This window comes from Vitis riparia, chromosome 18, assembly GCF_004353265.1.
Source record: "Vitis riparia cultivar Riparia Gloire de Montpellier isolate 1030 chromosome 18, EGFV_Vit.rip_1.0, whole genome shotgun sequence".
Classification (NCBI taxonomy): domain Eukaryota; kingdom Viridiplantae; phylum Streptophyta; class Magnoliopsida; order Vitales; family Vitaceae; genus Vitis; species Vitis riparia.
This window is the reverse complement of record NC_048448.1, coordinates 31,724,986-31,744,233: the sequence shown is the minus strand read 5'-3', so window position 1 is coordinate 31,744,233 and position 19,248 is coordinate 31,724,986.

Here is a 19,248-nt window from a genome sequence, read left to right as displayed (position 1 = left end):
GAGGTCCACAAAATGGCGACTCCGTTAGGGATTTATTTTTTTTAAGGTCAAGCTTGAACTTAAATTGAAGCAAATGTGGTGTTTGATTAGCCGATTGATAGATATGGTATCAATCGACCATACAAGCTAAATCATATTTTTCTATGCTTGAGTGATCATAGCACATTGAGAATTTTGATATGGAATTTTTCTATGATTGATTGGATGCCTTCACATTCATTTGAGACTATATAGTATTGTAATAAGGGCCCACGGTTTGGATGAGGCTCAGATGATTATGCTATTCCCCATGTCCTTGAGTGGGATGGCCCAGCGTTGGTTTGCTTCTTTGGATGTATCACGTCGTCGTACATGAGATGATTTAGCCTAGGAGTTTCTACAACAGTTTGCATTTAACACTGTCATAGATGTCTCATGAAGGGAGTTGGAGGCCTTAAGGTAGAGGCCCAATGAGACAATCACATCATTCATTTCTCGTTGGAGAAAAAAGATTGCCCATATCATTGATAGGCCATCTGAGTAGATCAGATCGGCATGATTAAGAGGAGCTTGCAACCTCGATTTGCTAGGCATTTGATGGGAGTCCCACACGTGGACTTTGGATCTTTGGTGTAGGCATTATATGGTATTGATGAGGGTATTACTAGAGGATTATGGTCTGATTCTTCCCCTTTAGACTCGAAGGAGAAGAAACCAGCTATAAACAAAGATCAAGGGACGTCAGTGCCACCAGACCGAGACCTCCTAGATATTATCAAATAATTTGGCAAACTTCCAAAGTTTATTACCTGCCATCACCCCATGTGCAATACAAGCCACATTTTACTTCTAGACCTATGTCTCCCACATATTTACACCCAACTCCACAACCAGTTTATGCTACTTAGGCCACATAAAGGTCATCCACTCATTATCTCCAGCCTAGGGCTCCACCTGCACAAAGACAAATCTAGTAGTTTTCCCAATTGGGAATGCCTTTGAGTCGAGTTTTCCAAAAGCTCGTAGAGTGAGGATTGTTGACTGCATTGGCACCGAGACCACCACCTCAGCCTATGCGACCTCAGTTTAGGATGGACCTTCACTATGCATACCATCAGGGTCCAGGACATGACACTGATCATTGCTCTACTCTAAGACATGCTATTCAAGACTTGACAAATCAGGGTCTGGTAAACTTGGGGCAACCAAGTGTGACCACGAACCCTTTACTTGCTCATACCACACATTCAATGCATTTGCCTACTGGTGGTATTCATCACATGGATTTTGTTCAATATGACATCATACATATGTTGAGTTGGGATGATGGATTTCCTGAGATGATTGTTCCAGATAATAGTTATGAGATTGTAGGAGTTACATCATATTTTTTTATCCCTGCACCATTCAATTTGATTCTGATAGAGCGCCATTATAGTTGATTCCTTCTATACCATTAGATGTCGGGCATGGGGACATGTTTGCTCCATTTATTCTATGGCCTGAGGATACTGATGTACAGGTTATGACTCATAGTGGGAGGATAGCTCAGGCTGCATCTCCAATTACTAGACTATTTGGTGGTATGGACTCTCGTGAGGAGGTCAAAGAGGGAGGATGATGAGATTTTGAGATAGCTACAAAGCACCCAGGCCCGGATATCCATTTGGAGTTTGTTAGCTACTTCTAGTACCCATAGAAATGCACTTATTCAAGCCTTGAGTCAGATACGTGTTGAGACCTCTACTACTCCAGAGGGATTGATTCATATGATGACAACTGATAGGGCCACCTGCATTGTGTTTTCTATTGATGATCTACCACCAGAGGGTTCTGACCATACTCACTCTCTCTATATTACTGTTGTTTGTTCAGGCCATAGAGTCTCATTCGTCCTATTGGACAATGGTTCTGCCCTGAATGTTTGTCCACTAGCCACTATTATAGCCCTCGACTTTGCACCCTTAGATTTTGGTTCATCTACATAGACAGTGAGAGCTAATGACAACACTTAGAGGGAGGTCATGGGCACCTTGACTATAGATTTGTTGAATAGCCTGACCACATTCTCTATACTATTCCAGGTTTTGAGGATTCCTACATCCTTTAACTTGCTTTTGGGCCAACCTTGGATTCACCAAGCTAGATCTATTCCATCTTCCTTTCATCAGAAGGTGAAGTTTATCCATGATGGGCAGGTTATTACAGTACAATCTACCAGAGACATGATTTCATCTTCTAAGCCAGTATTGCAGATCAATCATAGTAATGATGATTTTTTTCTGGCAAGATTCACATTTGATAAGGTACAAGCCCTTAAGATTCAAGATTTTTGTAGAGATTTCGTGGCCATGTCATTTAACCAGCATAGTAGTACCCTTATTCTTGATATGATGAAGGGCATGTTCTTTCTACCTGGTTTTGGGTTAGGACAATGCTAGCATGGATCTAGTGAGTTCGTGACTACTATTGATCATGATACTCCTTTTGGACTTGGATTCACCCCTACAGAGGATGATGTTTGTTATATGGCGCAACTACGTTCAGAATAGGGTGATGACTCAATTGTCTAGCATCCCATTTGATTATCTTGTTTGCCCTTACACTTTCAGTTTGACTGATTACTTTGTTAGGGAATCAGAGATTTAGCCTATGTTGAGGAGATAGACATTGAGGATAGTACAGTGGATGAGCTTCAGCATATGCTTCATTAAATGCAAATGGGTGATGAGACCCCTAACATGTCAGCTTCTGTGATGATTGCTCCACCATCTCTGGATCAAGCCGACTTATTCTCCTTATGCTTCCTAGATGAGACTACTGATTATGAGGTAGTCATTGAGCTTGCAGATATGATGGATGGAGTAGTTCCTCATGATGAGTATCGTGATGAGATGGACATGTTGGGTATCAGTCAGTTCCTTGATGCAGTTCAGCGCGAGCCTTTCTTGCCATTAGAGCTTTTTGGAGTATCTATCATCGAGATTGCTGAGGGAGATCAGGTTATTCCTGCTCCTGAGTTTTCTGATTTTGTTATTCCTACTATTGATATGTATGAGGGCATTATTGGCCTAGTTGAGGGAGCGTCTGACTCTATGGACCCACCTTTTTTATTTGACATTCTATCGGGATTTGTCACCCGCTCTGACTATGTTTCTAATGATTCAGTTATGGATTTGAGAATTTATGACTATTTGTCTGTCTCTTGTGATGATGTTTCGTTACTTGCTCCTCACTCGCCCACTCCACAGATATTTGATATAAATGATGAAATTGCATAGCCTAATTCAGATAGAGACTCTTTTGATCACGACTCTGATCCCATAGATGGGAGAGTTTCACCTGCTATAGGAGATGTTGAGACTATTGATTTTGGCACAGATGATTAGCCTAAAAAGCTGAAAATTAGTTTAACCCTATCCATAGATGAGAGTGATAGACTTATTCATTTACTCAAGTCATACTTAGATGTCTTTGCATGGTCATATGAAAACATGCCAAGCCTTGATCCCTCTATAGTTCATCATCATCTACCCATCCTACCACATGCTAAACCAATTAAGCAGAAATTAAGGCAGTTACACCCATGTTAGAGTTTGGAGGTGAAAGAGGAGATTCAGAAACAACTCGATGTTGGATTTATATCAGTGGTTGAGTATCCAGAGTGGTTGGCTAACGTCCTCCCTGTTCCTAAAAAGGACGGCAAAGTTACAGTTTGTGTTGACTTTAGAGACCTTAATAAAGCTAGCACTAAAGATGACTTTCCTCTCCCACACATTGATCTATTGGTCGATAGCATTGCAAACCATCGATGTTATCTTTCATGGATGGGTTTTCAGGGTATAATCAGATTTTGATGGCTCTATAGGATATGGAGAAGACAGCCTTTATTACTAAGTGGGGTACCTATTATTTCAAGGTTATGCCATTTGGGTTAAAGAACGTAGGAGCCACTTATCAGAGGGCTAATACTACTTTATTTCATGACTTGATGCATAGGGGTGTTGAAGTTTATGTGGATGATATGATTGTGAAATCCCGAGGTAGAGCAGATCACCTAGTGGCTTTAGAGAGATTCTTTAAGAGGATTCGAAAATTCAGATTGAAGCTAAATCCTAAGAAGTGCACTTTTGGAGTGACTTCCGGGAAATTGTTGGGGCATATGGTCAGTGAGCGAGGCATAGAGGTTAACCCAGATAAGATCAAATCCATACTTGAAATGTTGTGCCAAGGATTGAGAAGGGGATCAGGGGTTTTCTGGGCATGTTACAGTACATCAGTTGATTCATAGCAAGACTGACAGACATATGTGAGCCAATTTTTCGTCTATTAAGGAAGAACTAGCCTATAGTTTGGAATGATGATTGCTAACTTGCATTTGAGAGGATTAAGGAGTACTTGCTTTCTTCTCCTGTTTTAGTGTCTCCTATGTTAGGACGTCCACTTCTTTTATATCTATCAATTTTAAACATGGCCTTGGGATGTATGCTAACTCAACTTGATGATTCAGTGAAAGAGCGAGCTATTTACTATCTGAGTAAGAGGATGTTGGAGTATGAGATGAGATATGTTATGATTAAGCGCCTTTTCTTAGAACTAGTTTGGGCTATCAAGAGATTGACGCATTACATGATAGATCATTCAGTGCACTTGATTTCCCATCTTGATCCATTAAGATACTTGTTTGATAGGCCTACTTTGGTTGGTAAACTGATGAGATGGCTAGTGCTTCTTACAGGATTTGATATTCAGTACGTCTTTCAGAAATCCATTAAGGGAAGCGTTGTTGCAGATCACTTAGCGTCCTTATCAACAATCGAGAGTAGACCAGTTGATGATGATTTTTCAGATAAGGAGTTTGTCGCTATGACTAGGTTATCAGGTTGGTGCATGTACTTCGATGGAGCAACTAATCATTTGGGGTATGGGATAGGTGTTTTGTTGGTATATCCCCAAGGTGATCACATTCCGAGGTATGTTTGTTTAACATTTTCTGATTACCATTCCACAACAAATAATATTGTTGAGTATGAAGCATGTATCCTCGGCTTAGAGACTACATTAGAGCTTAGCATCACACAAATGGATGTACTTGGTGATTCCAATTTGGTACTCGAACAAGTTTAGGGTGACTAGAATACAAGAGACGCGAAACTAAAGGCATACCACACTTATCTGGAGTTATTGATTGAAAATTTTAAATAGTTGAAATACATTCATCTCCCTAGCTTCTACAGTTAACATTCCAACTAATGTGATAGTTCGTCTCTTACTGATTGAGACTAGATCTGTGCTTGCTTATTGTCACTTGATTTATGAGACAGAGGTCTAGGATGACCTACCATGGTTTCATGACATTTATTAGTTTCTCAGATCTGGCACATACTCTAAGGTTGCAACAACCAAAGATCGGAGAGCATTGAGGCAATTAGCCACTAGATTTGTGATATGTGGAAAGACTTTATATAGACAATCATCTTATGGTATGCTTCTCTTATGCTTGGATTGGGCCTCTGCAGATCGAGTGATGAGAGAGGTTCATGTAGGAGTTTGTGGTCCGCATATGGGTGGACACATGTTAACACGTAAGATTATGAGATTGGGATACTTTTGGTTGACTATGGAGACTGATTATTATCAGTTTGTTCAGAAATGTCAATAGTGTCAAATGCATGGAGATTTTATTTGTGGACCGCCCTTAAAGTAGCATGCTTTGACATCGCCATGACCATTCTCAACATAGAGTATTCATATCATTAGAAATATCTCACTGAAATCTTCCAATGGCTATGAGTTCTAACCATAGATTATTTTACTAAGTGGATAGACGCTACATTATATGCAAAGTTGACATCTGCTAGAGTTGTTAATTTCATCAGGTCACATATTATCTATCGTTATGGAGTTTCTCATGAGTTGATTTCAGATAAAGGAACACACTTTAGAGCTGAAGTTGAAACTTTGTTTCAGAAATATGGCATTCAACGTCATAAATCTTCCGCATATAGGCCATAAACCAATGAAGCAGTAAAGGCTACAAATAAAAACATTAAAAAGATTTTGAGAAAGATGGTTGAGACTTCTCAGGATTGGTCAAAGAAACTTCATTTTGCTTTATGGGCATACTGTACTTTTTTTCGCACTTCTATAGGAGCTACACCTTACTCCTTGGCGTACGGTATGGAGGTTCTTTTGGCCATTGAGATAGAAATGGGTTCATTGAGAGTGGCCCTTGAGTAGTAGGTTTCTAGGGAGGAGTGGGCTCAGGCTCGATTTGATTAGCTTAATCTTTTAGATGAGAGGAGATTGAGAGCATCGGATCATGTTCAGGCCTATCAAAGAAAGATGGCTCGTGCCTTCAGGAAATGAGTTAAGCATAGACCATTACAGAAAGGGGATTTGGTTTTGAGGATTCTCAGAGGTTTGATTAGAGACCCTAGGAGGAAATTCAGACCTAGTTGGAGTAAACCTTATGTTATTTGAGAGCTAACTCCAGAAGGGGCTGCATGGTTGACTGACCTAGATGAAAACCAATTTTTAGAGCCAACCAATGTGGATCAGCTGAAGAAGTATTATGTTTAAGATCATGGTCGAAGAATGGGTGGCCATCGTTTTAGTTAGCCTTATATCTTATTGCACCCATTTCACTTGCAATCCGTTGGTAGCCCTTGAGCCTCACAAGTATATTATAGTCTTTCTTTCTTATAGCTCTGCTTACCTTACATCACCTAGGTAAAGGCCCTTAGTTGTGTACGCATGTTTTACTTGGATAGTCTCATGAGTTTCAACTCTTTGATTTATTTTCTTTTTTCTTGTTACTATTATGTTTTATTATTCCACTTCTATTATGTTTTATTATTGTTCCTTATCCATCTATTATCGTGTTTGTCTTCTTTTGTTTCATCTCACTCTCGTTATTTCTTCTAATCGATGACTTTTCACATTTTTAGTGCATCAAGGTAATCATGCCACACCCTTCATTCCACTCGTTGACTTTGATTTGGATACCTTAGCTTGAGAGGTGACCTTAAGGTTGGGGCTTTATATACATGTCAATGATTGGAGTCGACATACTTTTGGGGTTTGTGTATGATTCATATTTTCATCGAGGATTGGGTAGAGTTTACTCATTTCTATTCTTTGCTCAGTGGAGTTTTGGTTTGTTGATATTAATGTTCTAAAAAAAAGTGTGATGATAAGTTTGTTCATAGTAGCATATTCCACTAAGCATTCATTGATATTTGAGGGTTGTTCATTGGGTTATCTATTATTGAGCTCGTATGTGAGCTTTTTGAGAGCATCATACTTCTTGTGATACTTATGTTTTCAGAGTGACAACAGTTTGGTGAGAGTATTATGAGATCTTTCGTTTCATGGATCAAAGTTGATATACATTGGGTGTGAGGATTGAGTAACCCATCACTAGGGTCTCCAGATCATTGTCTTCACTACCGTTCCATCTTTGGTGATATGATTTTCTTTGATTGCACTAATATGAGTTGGTCATCATTCTTTGCACATTCTCACTTCTCTCATTCGTTTCCCATAATCTCTTTTCATGTTGGTCATTCCATATTTATCCATTTCTTACATTGATACATGTCTTTGATTTATTAGCTTCTCCCATATCCATCGCATATTGCATTGACAACTTGATCATTTCTTTTTTCTCTTATATTTCGTCATTGACACTTCCATTGTTTGCTATTGAGTTCATTGACTCACAAGATTATTTTGCACATTACACCTTATGCACGAGGGTATTGGGTTTGATCATTAGGTACTTGAGCTTAGTTTCCCTTCATTTCTTTCACCCTATTACCCTAAGCCTACATTACGGTCTGCGTCGTAAGACCACCCTGAGGCCATGAGATTAAATGTTATATTCGACAGTCTTCAGTTGGGCAGGTTTTAATGATTGGTTGAAATATAGGTGTTGTTGTGCTTTCCCTTATGGAAGATGCTTCGAGTGACATTTGGTTCCTCTTCTGCTTAATCTGATGATGTTTGGCAGAACCTGAGTATGGAGATAGTATTCAGTTAGTGATATCAGTTCTATCACTTTAACACACCGGATACCTATACTAGGGCATATTACCCTCATCATGGGATGTTCCTAGTTGTGATTGGTTTGTACAACTCCCACATCCATGATTTGTGGAGATGCTTGATTGGTAATGATAGACCTTTGTCATATGCTATGCATCTACTTTGTTACACCTTGGCCCAGTACTTTGGGTCATCATTATATGAGTGTGTTATCTTTCCCTTGGGATGCTAAGACTTGTGCGATTGTTGGATGCACAAATGGATAATCGATGTTGTTCATTCCTCCTGAGATTCGCACATCAGGTGCCATACTGGGGCATATATATCCCTCTCTCATTGAGGAGATCTGATTAAGGTAGTAGTGCATGGGCAGATGGTCAGTATTGATTACTTACTTCATGTGGAACCATTTGTTACACTAGGGCATATTCCTCACTTTGATGAGATGAATAGTTTTATGCCTTGTATTTATGATTCCCTATTCTACATAGGGGATTGATATCTCTATGATCAGTTATTGCTTTCGCAGCTAGTTTACCTCCTGATTTGAGCATTATCTTCAGTTTTTTTTCATGATTTGTGATATTGTGGTTGGCTACATATGACTTTGCTTGAGACTGAGATGGATCACATGAGATTTCACCCAGAGAGCATTGATGGACTCCCCAATCAAGAGTTTATGAGATGATTTGTTTTCGCCATAGTCGTTTTTTTTGTCAAATTGTGATGTGCATCTGTTGAGCTTTATGTTTGAGATCAGTTGACAAGGAATTTATTTAAGACATAAAGAGATTTATGTTTATACTTCTTGAGGCCTTTATCACAATGTGTTGTTTCTTTCTCATTACGATATTTGCAGCTACTTGTTTCATTCGACATTTTAACAGCTTGATGCACCTTTGATATTGGGGAAGGAATTTATTTAAGACATAAAGAGATTTATGTTTATACTTCTTGAGACCTTTATCACAATGTGTTGTTTCTCTTCTCATTATGATATTTGCAGCTACTTGTTTCATTCGACATTTTAATAGCTTGATGCACCTTTGATATTGGGGCATATCCCCAATGTAGAGATTATCAAATTTTTCTCCATCATTTCCATAGGCATTCAAAGCCATCACTCTCATAGGCGTTCAGAGCCACCATTTTCATAGGCGTTCAGAGCCATAATTTTCATAGGTGTTCAGAGCCATCACTCTCATAGGAGCTCAGAGCCATCATTTTCATAGGCGTTCAGAGTCATCATTCCCATAGGCATTCAGAGCCACCACTCTCATAGGCATTCAAAGCCATCATTTCCATAGGCGTTCAGAGCCACCACTTGCATAGGCATTCAAAGCCACGATTTGCATAGGCGTTCAAAGTCACCATTTGCATAGGCGTTCAGAGCCATCATTTACATAAGCATTCAGAAGCCCCACTCTCATAAATGTTCAGAGCCACCACTTGCATAGACATTCAAAGCCACGATTTGCATAGGCATTCAGAGTCACCATTTGCAGGCGTTTAGAGCCATCATTTACATAAGCATTCAGAACCACCACTCCCATAGATGTTTAGAGCCATCATTTGCATAGCCATTCAGAGCCATCATTTTCATAGGCGTTTAGAGCCATCATTTTCATAGGCATTTAGAGCCATCATTTTCATAGGCGTTAAGAGCCATCATTTTCATAGGCGTTTAGAGCCACCACTCCCATAGGCATTCAGAGCTATCATTTTCCTAGGCATTTAGAGCCATCCCCCTATAGGCATTTAGAGCCATCATTTTCCTGGGCGTTCAGAACCACCATTTTCATAGGTGTTTAGAGCCATCATTTTCATAGGTGTTCCGAGCCACCACTCCATAGGCGTTCACGACCATCATTTCCATAGGCATTCAGAGCCACGATTTGCATAAGCGTTTAGAGCCACCATTTGCATAGGCATTCAGAACCATCATTTGTATAGGCGTTCAGAGCCACTATTTGCATAGACTTTTAGAGCCATCATTTTCGTAGGCGTTCAGAACCACGATTTTCATAGGCGTTCAAAGCCACTTCCTATAAACCTTTTATGTAGGGTATTTTTTTTTCCTTGTATTTGGTTTATCTTGGAGTTTATTGTATCATGTGCTAGGACAAAAATTTTGGTATTTTCTTAGTTCTTCGGTATAGTTCACTTCATTACACTCATTACTCGTATTTCTACTCGCATTCCTTACACTTGTGATCTCTACCGAAGAGGGGCATATTTGTAGACCCTCCATTTTGTCTTTTTAGCATATGTGACACTAAGTGTCTTCCCATACTTCTCTCTTGACTTGGTGGCCTGTTGACACTTATATAGTTTCCTTTTCTAAGCCACCTTCAGGGACCCTCTATTGAGGGACTCATTCGAACCCACATTGTAACCTTGGCCACCCTTCGTTCTTAGGTTAGATCCCACTTAGGTTCACCTAGACCCACTTTGGTTCACATAGGCCCGTTTAGGCTCACTTAGATACGCTTAACCCACTTGGGCCTAGTTAGCTTTACTTGGCCCGCTTAGGTCACCTTTTGGGCATGTCTGGTATGGCTTCCATGACTTGTGTTTGTATGGTTGCATCACTTTTATTATTTTATTATTTTATTTTATTTATTTATTTTTAATTATAATTATTATTATTATATATTATTATTATTATTATTATTTATTATTTTTTTTTAATTTATTTATTTACTTACTTTATGTTTTTATTTTTTATTTTATTTTCATTTCTTATTTTTTTTAAATGTTTATTTTATTTTATTTTATTTACTTAGGCAAAAAAAAAAATTAAAAAGGAAAAAACATAGGAACCGAGGTACTGCATGGGAAATGAGGTTTTTTTGAAAAACAAAGGGTGAAATGAGGATTTTCAAGGGTTAAGGGCATTGAAAAATGAGGATTTTATGAAAAGAAGAAAGAAAATGGGCTACTTTTAGAAGAAGTAGAGGAAGAAATCGGTAGAGGACTTTTGGAGAGTGAAAGGGTTGTGAACAGAGAAGGGGTTGCTTGGTGGGTTTTTGGTGAAAAAGAAAACTAGGAAATGAGCGTCTTTTGAGAGTTACGTAGAGAGCTTAAGGAGGACACTTTCAACTAGAAAAGAAAGGCTTGAAGAAAAGAAAAAAAGGATAACAACTTGAGGAAAAAGTAAAGAGCACTTTGAGGTTTTGCAGCCAAGAAAAAAAGGGGCAAAATACAATAAGTCAAGCAATTCTTTGCTTGAGTAGAGATTGCTCAGATATGGCCCCTATTATCTTCTATGTTCTCACTTATATTTTGTTCTTCCTCATTCTCTTACTGAATTTTGGGCATAGTTTGTTTGGGTGTGGACATCAAGGACCACACACTTGTTTTGTTGAATTTAAGATTGCTCATGCATGCTCTGTTTCGGTTCTATTTTAGTTTCTTTGAATCTTTCTATGCATAGTTGATGCATTGATTCACCTATGAGCTAGATATTTGAGAATCATACTCTTGTTTCTTATTAGATTCACCTATTCTAGGCCTATTGATCACAACATGAAATGAGGCTTTGTTCAATGGTTTGTTTATTTGCTTTAGGTATACTCTATTTTTAGGTTGTTTTATTCTTTGTTCTTGGTTTTAGCTTGTATCTATGCAGCAGAAAAGTGTGCAATATTGGGCGGATGCCTTATAGGGATGGCTAACTTGCTTGGGTTTTTAGGAAGATTACTTGTAATAATGTTCCTTTGGAATAATCTTTCCAAATGTTTCCCAAATGTGTTTGTGCATCCACAAGTCTATGTGAGACAAGATAATGATAGTGGTTACAAAGACAGAGAATGTAGAAGAGACAACACTTTAGCCTTGGCATACAAATAATACCATTAGTTTCTGCAAAGGCTAAACTGAGTGGAAATTCATTAGTGGAAGAAATGAATCCTCTAACTTTGAATTTGTATGAGTTTGTTTTGTCAGTATTCTAGTCTCTGGCAATTGAAAGGTCTTTTAGTATAAGATTTCTTGCTATTGATATTTTCTAAGAATTGTTGCAACAGACCCAGTTGTAACTTTTGATGTTGGTACTAGTTGAAATACCCGATTCACAATTGTTTGCTTTTGAGATAAATACTTGAGAAGGCATTAGAGAAGGATTCATCTAAAGGTTCTTCCCCTACTAATGACCCTGTTTCCAAAGGGCGACAGCATTCTAGACAAAGCAGTCGACTTATTAAAAAAATAAAGTATCTGCTCCTTAACCTACTGATATTGCTAAAGCTACTGGTGTAGAAGCTACATACATGCTCACCCATACAGCTCACAACTCATCTATGACCTCCATACCATCACCTACAGCCCACAACTCAGCCTCATAGCTCACCTATAGCCCACACCTCACCCTCACAGCTCACCCACGCAACCCACACCTTACCACAAGCTCACCCATGGCTTGCTCACCCTAACAGCTCACCTACGTAGCCCGCACCTCACCACATGCTCACCCATGGCCTGCACACCCTCAACATACAACCCACATGCAGTCCACATGCACCCTATGGCCGCCATGGCTACCACATGCTCACCTACAGCCTACACCTCACCACATGCTCATCCATGGCTTGCACACCCTCCACATGCAGTCCACATGCACCCTATGGCCACCATGGCTCACCCACACCCCACACCTCACCACATGCACACCTACAACCCACACCTCACCACACAGCTCACCCATGGCCTCCACACCACCACCATGCAGTCCACGGCTCACCCATGGCCACCATATGGCCATTTCCCAACTCCCATGCAGCCTATACTCCTCTCACACATCCATACCTTCCATAGGTAGCCCATGTCTCTTATGTTTAGCCCATACCTCTCATGTTCAACCCATACCTCCCTTGTGCAACCCATGTCTTCTATAGGCAGTCCATATCTCTCATGTTCGGCCATACCTCCTTTATGCAGCCTATATCTTCCATAGGCAACCCATAATTCTCATGTTTAGCCCATACCTCCCTTATGCAACCCATGTCTTCCATAGGCAGCCCCATGTCTCTCATGTTCAACCTATACCTCTCTTGTGCAACCCATATCTTCCATAGGTAGCCCATGTCTCTCATGTTCAACCTATACCTCTCTTGTGCAACCCATATCTTCCATAGGTAGCCCATGTCTCTCATGTTCAGCCCATATCTCCTTTGTGCAACCCATATCTTCCATAGGCGGCCCATACTTCTCATGATCAACCCATATGCCTCCCATGTGCAACCCATATCTTCCATAGGCAGCCCATGTCTTCCATAGGCAACTCATATGCAGCCCATGTGGTCACCACGTACAGCCCAGATACATTCTCATTTTAAAATTTATCTTTTAAAATTTATTTTTTAAGTAATCTCATTTTCAAATAATTATTCAAATTAAATTTTCCAAAATTCCAAATTTAATTTTCAAAATTCCATTTCCAAAATTTCTAAATTTCCAAATTTAATTTTTTTAAATACCATTTCCAAAATTTCCAAATTTCCAAATTTAATTTTTAAAATACCATTTCCAAAATTTTCGAATTTCCATATTTAATTTTTAAAATTTTATTTCCAAAATTCCAAATTTTTTTTAAAATTCCATTTCCAAAATTTCCTAAATTCCAAATTTAATTTTTTTTAAATTCCATTTCCAAAATTTCCAAAATTCCAAACTTAATTTTTAAAATTCCAATTCCAAAATTTCAAATTTAATTTTCAAAACTCCCATTTTCAATTTTTTTTAAATATAAAAATGAATAAGTTTTCATAATTCCAAAATATTGGAATTTATGAGAATTAATTCATAAAAAAATAAATTGGGCTTTGGTGGGGACCCAATATTCATAACATTTCTTTAAAAAATAATTCAAGTAAAATGTGTTATCGATTTTGTTTGATTTTGATTTGGTTTTATGTGAGATTTTTTACACTTGTCATTGTACACTAATCTTGTTTTCATGATAGTGCTTTATTACCTGCTACCAAGGTACGCTCTCACCCTCACTTTGTTTATTATTTTGTTATCATAACTTGTTTTTGAACTATGATTATTTTGGTATCCATTGATCTCTTAGTTAATTGTCATGTCTACTTCATTTTATTTAGTAGAGACCCATCTTTAGGGGCTTAGAGGAGTACTACGGTCTTTATCATACCTTCCCAATAAGTAACCTGATCCCCGTACCCAGTTTTGGTTTTTTATAGACCGTCTTTTCCAAATAAGGAGTCACACTTAGGACTTTCTTTCTTATTTTGTTTTTCCTTAAAAAAAAAATAAAACAAAAATAAGTAGTGACTCCAAATCTTTTCTAAAAATCATATTTTTCACCAAATAAACAAAAAAGCGAATTGTGTCATTAAGTGGGAACGCATCGAGCTAAAATGCGAGATCCACAAAGAGTGTCTTAGTAATTACATAAGGTTGAATAGGAGTTAATGGACAACATCTCTGAACTAAGCTAATTGATTAATTAGAGCCCTGCTAGGTCAATTAATGAATTAAGACTCTTTTTGGGTTAATCAATTAATTAGATGACCCTCTGTGATTAATTAATTAATTAGTACCCATTTTGGACTAGATTAAGTGACTCAAGCCTTGATGATCTTAAGTCACTTAAGCCTAATAGACAACCCTATAAATATCCCTTTAGGGGTTTCAGTTTCCTAATGATTTTTGGTGAGAATTTTCTTCCACCTCTAGAGAGAAAGAAAGACATAACCTCCTCACCTTCAAAGCCCACACTTTGGAGTGCCAAGATCATGGTTTGAGTCATCGAGCAGAAGATCTTAGATGTACAAGACCTCATTGGATGCAGGGCTATACCGCATAAGACAAGCACAAGTTGCGTGCACGAGATACGCATGTGGACCACAACATAAGGAGAAAGACTCTCAAGTTTTTTCAAGCATGTTCTTCAATGGATGGATTTTGATCCTAGAACATCCAGATCACAAGTATAAGTTTTAAATCTCTAAATCTTTATTCTATAATGGTTTTTGAAGTCATTATTTTTCGTTACATTAGATCTAAAAAGTCTTATGGATAGATGCATGCACCCTACTAGATCCAAGGCATGGGAACGAAGTAATCCAAGTTTCCCAAAACATTGTTCTCTTCATTCCCATTGTGATTGCTTTAACCAAGAAACCTTTTGGCATTACAATGCTTGAGAGAATTGGAACAAGGATGTTTCTATCTACTATTTCCATAGTAATTGTAGCACTAGTAGAGATGAAACAACTCAAGAGCATGGCTTGATTGATATGCCAAATTCCACGGTTCCAATGAGGGTGTGGTGGTTGGTTCCTGAATACATCTTATTCGGGCTTTCTAACATGTTCACCACGGTTGGTCTTCAAGATTTTTTCTATGATCAAGTACCAAACGAATTGAGGAGTCTTAGTGTTACCCTCTACCTCAGTATCTTTGGTGTGAGGAGTTTTTTTTAGCAACTTTCTTATCTCTACCATTAAGAAATCAACTAGTAAAGATGGCCAAGATAGTTGGCTCAATGATCACCTCAATATGACACATCTTGATTACTTTTATTGTCTACTTTCTAGGCTTATTGTGCTTGGATTAGCTACCTACATTCATTTTTCAAAATCTTATATTTACAATAGAATAAGTGCACCATGAATATATGTACTTCATTTTATTACTATATATTACCCCAATTGTTTAAAATTTTCCATTGGAAGATCCTAAGCGAGACCTTAAATAAATAGCCCTTTACCAAAAATGATGCATTTGACTAGATTTTCTCTGTGTATCATTTGACATGTGCAATAAAGAATGAAGGAATACATTGTATATATATTTTTAGTATCATTAAAGTATACATTAGTTAGATTTTGTTATTTATGTTGTGCCAACCTAAGTTTTAATGTTTAATGTTGGTGTGTTAATGTAAAGATAAAGGAAATTCACATATAAAGATTGAGGTTTGGTTACATTCGCTATACTTACATGTACATATGAAAGAATATTAATATATTATACCATGGGAACAACTACAAATCAATGATAAAATAGTTAAAACTCCTAAGTTTTAAAACAATCTCATGTTCTTCTACTCCTAATGTCTATACCATAAACCTTGACTTCTCATTTTCTCACATCTTTATCCAATCTATATATGTTTTACGCTCTCATCATCATTCCATAACTTTTTCCAACTCATGACCTAGAATATATACAAAGTTTTTCTAACAACTTTTATTATTCTGGATGAAAGATCTATTTATAGTGAATTTCAAACTCACTTCCATGCATTTCGAATTAAGCTTTTCTCTTACTTATAAATTTGAAATTAATTTCGAACTCACTCCAATTTCATACTTAGCCACTGGTGATCAAGTTTTGACCTCCAAAATACATTGAGACGAATTCCAAGTGCCTTCATCCAATTCAAAATACATGATACTCATTTAGAACTTGCAATATTTTGAGTCTTTTAGGTTGTTTATGATTTTTCTAAGGAAAAAGTGGCCAATGGAAGTGTGTCACATGTTAGGTTATTGAATTTATTATATAAACTCTCTTAATTATAGGTTTTAAGGAGTTTTCTAGTTAATTTGATGTTGGTGTGGAAGAAGATAATAGGCTTGTTTTGTTTCCTTTCATTTTTACTTAATATATTGATTTTTACTCTATTATGGATTGTGAATATGACATCACCCCCATGAGAAGCCAAAAATCCAATCTAAGGCTTGCAACATGAAAAACTAAAGGTTAGAAACTTATAAGAACAATAGATAGATATTTATAACAATGAGATTAATGAGGTGGGTTACAATTTATGAATCTTTAGTTTTATCCTTATGAGTTGTATTAAGGAATGATGTAGTAAATTATTACCCAATACTAGTGATTCTTAGTAACTCTTGATCATTAGTTATGTTGGTCATTCTTATCGTTATCAACCCCAAGACAAGCCATGTGTAGGAAGGGTTAACTACCTAAACCTTAAATTAACAATAAATCTCATTCAATAGATGGTTTTAAGAATCTATTTTAAAAAGGGAAAATCAGGTTTTGTATGCAGTCCTAATTTATAAAGCTCAGATTGATAGCAAGCAATCAAGGATCCTAAAGTCTTAAGATCACTTTACTTAAAACCCCTTGTTCTCTCTAGTTTTTATACTTAAAGTTAGATTGTGGAAAGCTCTAGACTTAAATAATTTGAATTTAAAATTAATATTTGCATCATTATCAATTTAGTTTTCTTTATTTAACTCTATTTTGTAAAAATCATTTCATTTGTTGTTTTCTTTTTCTTTTTTTTTTACTTTAGGATTTAAATAAAAACAACTCATTTAACCTAGTATTGACAATTTTCATGGGCCAATCCCTAAGAATGATACCCAAACTCTTTCTTTGGTTTCTCTTGGCCAAAGCTACTATGTAATTAAGCTTAAGTATTTTGGTATTAAAAAAAAAACAGTCAAGGGCACTTACCAAGTCTGGTCCTAAGTTGTTAATCTCACTACCTTTCATGGATCACTTGCTTATATTTATTTTAAAAAGCTTAGTATTCAAATTAATTACTCTTTTCTTGTACATAAATTAATTTTCTTTTCTAACTTAGAGGTATTTGGTAAATCAATCTAACGACTTAATAACTTAATTTAAATCATTAAGTAGATTAATCATCTTTGGTAAAATAACCTAATACCATAACTTAAGGGAAAAAATAACTTTTAGTATTAAGTCAAAGTAATTTATTTATTCTTAATCTCAAATCTTTTTACCTCATGTGCCCATTTTAAATGAGAGTATTGCACCACCATGACTCCACATTCCCAACTCACTTTTTAAAGTAAATATTTTTTAATTTTCTTATACATCTACAATACATGTTTAAAAAATAAATGCATTTCTTAAGATTACTCAAAGTAAATAAATATTAAGTTTTACGAAAGACCCTCTTAGGATGGGGGACTTTTATAAGAGTAGTTTTGTGGGAGTATTAGTGGTTAATGATCAATTTAAATTTGCAACAACATATCAAAGGAATTGGTCATTCACTAATGGAGAGATCAACAAGCCCTTATCCAAGAAGGGATGAGGCTTATCTAGGAAGAGATGTAGAGCAGGGATGCTAATCAATCTAGCCACCTTGCATCCATACCATTCTGCCATTTGTTCTAAGTATAAGATTTATCATATTATATAGACACGAAATTGGGATAGGAATAACCCGCCTAAAACCTACCCTATTGACATTCCCAACTATAGTCATGACCTACAAAAATATTACTAATAGAGCAACCAAACTTAAGTTAAATACCATAATAGTGAAGGGACGACTATTTAGTAATGCCTCTTACTTTTGTGCTCATTGCCAACAATTTGTATTACATCTTAAATGTTGAAATACATTTATGAGTAGACTAGTGAGAGTATGACTTTAGATTTTTTTTTCTTTTTTTAATGAGAAATTTAAGATTGTCAATCCAATGTGATTAAGTAGATTAACTATGATAGTTTAGATAGATTAATTATGATAGCCTATGTGAGATTTAAGTATGGTACTCACATACCTTTCTTATTGGTATGCTTGACATTTATATGAAATCTATTAGCTAATATGAATAGAGATGACAATGGAATAGCTAAGAGAGATGCATGACATTATGGTGCCCATTCCATGCAAGTTATGATTGAGAGAGTTCCAATTTCACATGGACACACTCAATAGAAACCTTAGTGGATGAGAACCCAAAATTCAAAGGGTTAGTTGGTTAAAAGTGATGAAATCATCCCCATTTCCTAAATTTAACCCTCAACTTTTTATAACCCTAAAAAATTTCAATTTTAGACAAAAATACCCTCATTATTTTTTTTTTAGTAAAAATAACATTTTCTTTTAAAATACAAATGTAAATAATCAATATACTGAAGAGCATTTATGTCAAAAACATGATACTTTTAGAGACAAGAAATAAAGAAGATTAAATTTACAAATATGAGATTTTTTTTTTATCTCTTTTAATATATTAATTCAAAGTGAAAATACAACCTAATAATGCTATGAAAGTCAAGATAGGAACAAATATTAAATTTATAAATTTAAAAGAAAATACAACCTAGTAATGGTCCAAAAGTCAAGATAGGAACTAATTTTAAATTTATAAATTTAAAACTATCTCATGACATGATTAGGGTGATGCCTGTCACGCAACTTTTATCATTCATCCTTCATCATTCATCATTTCC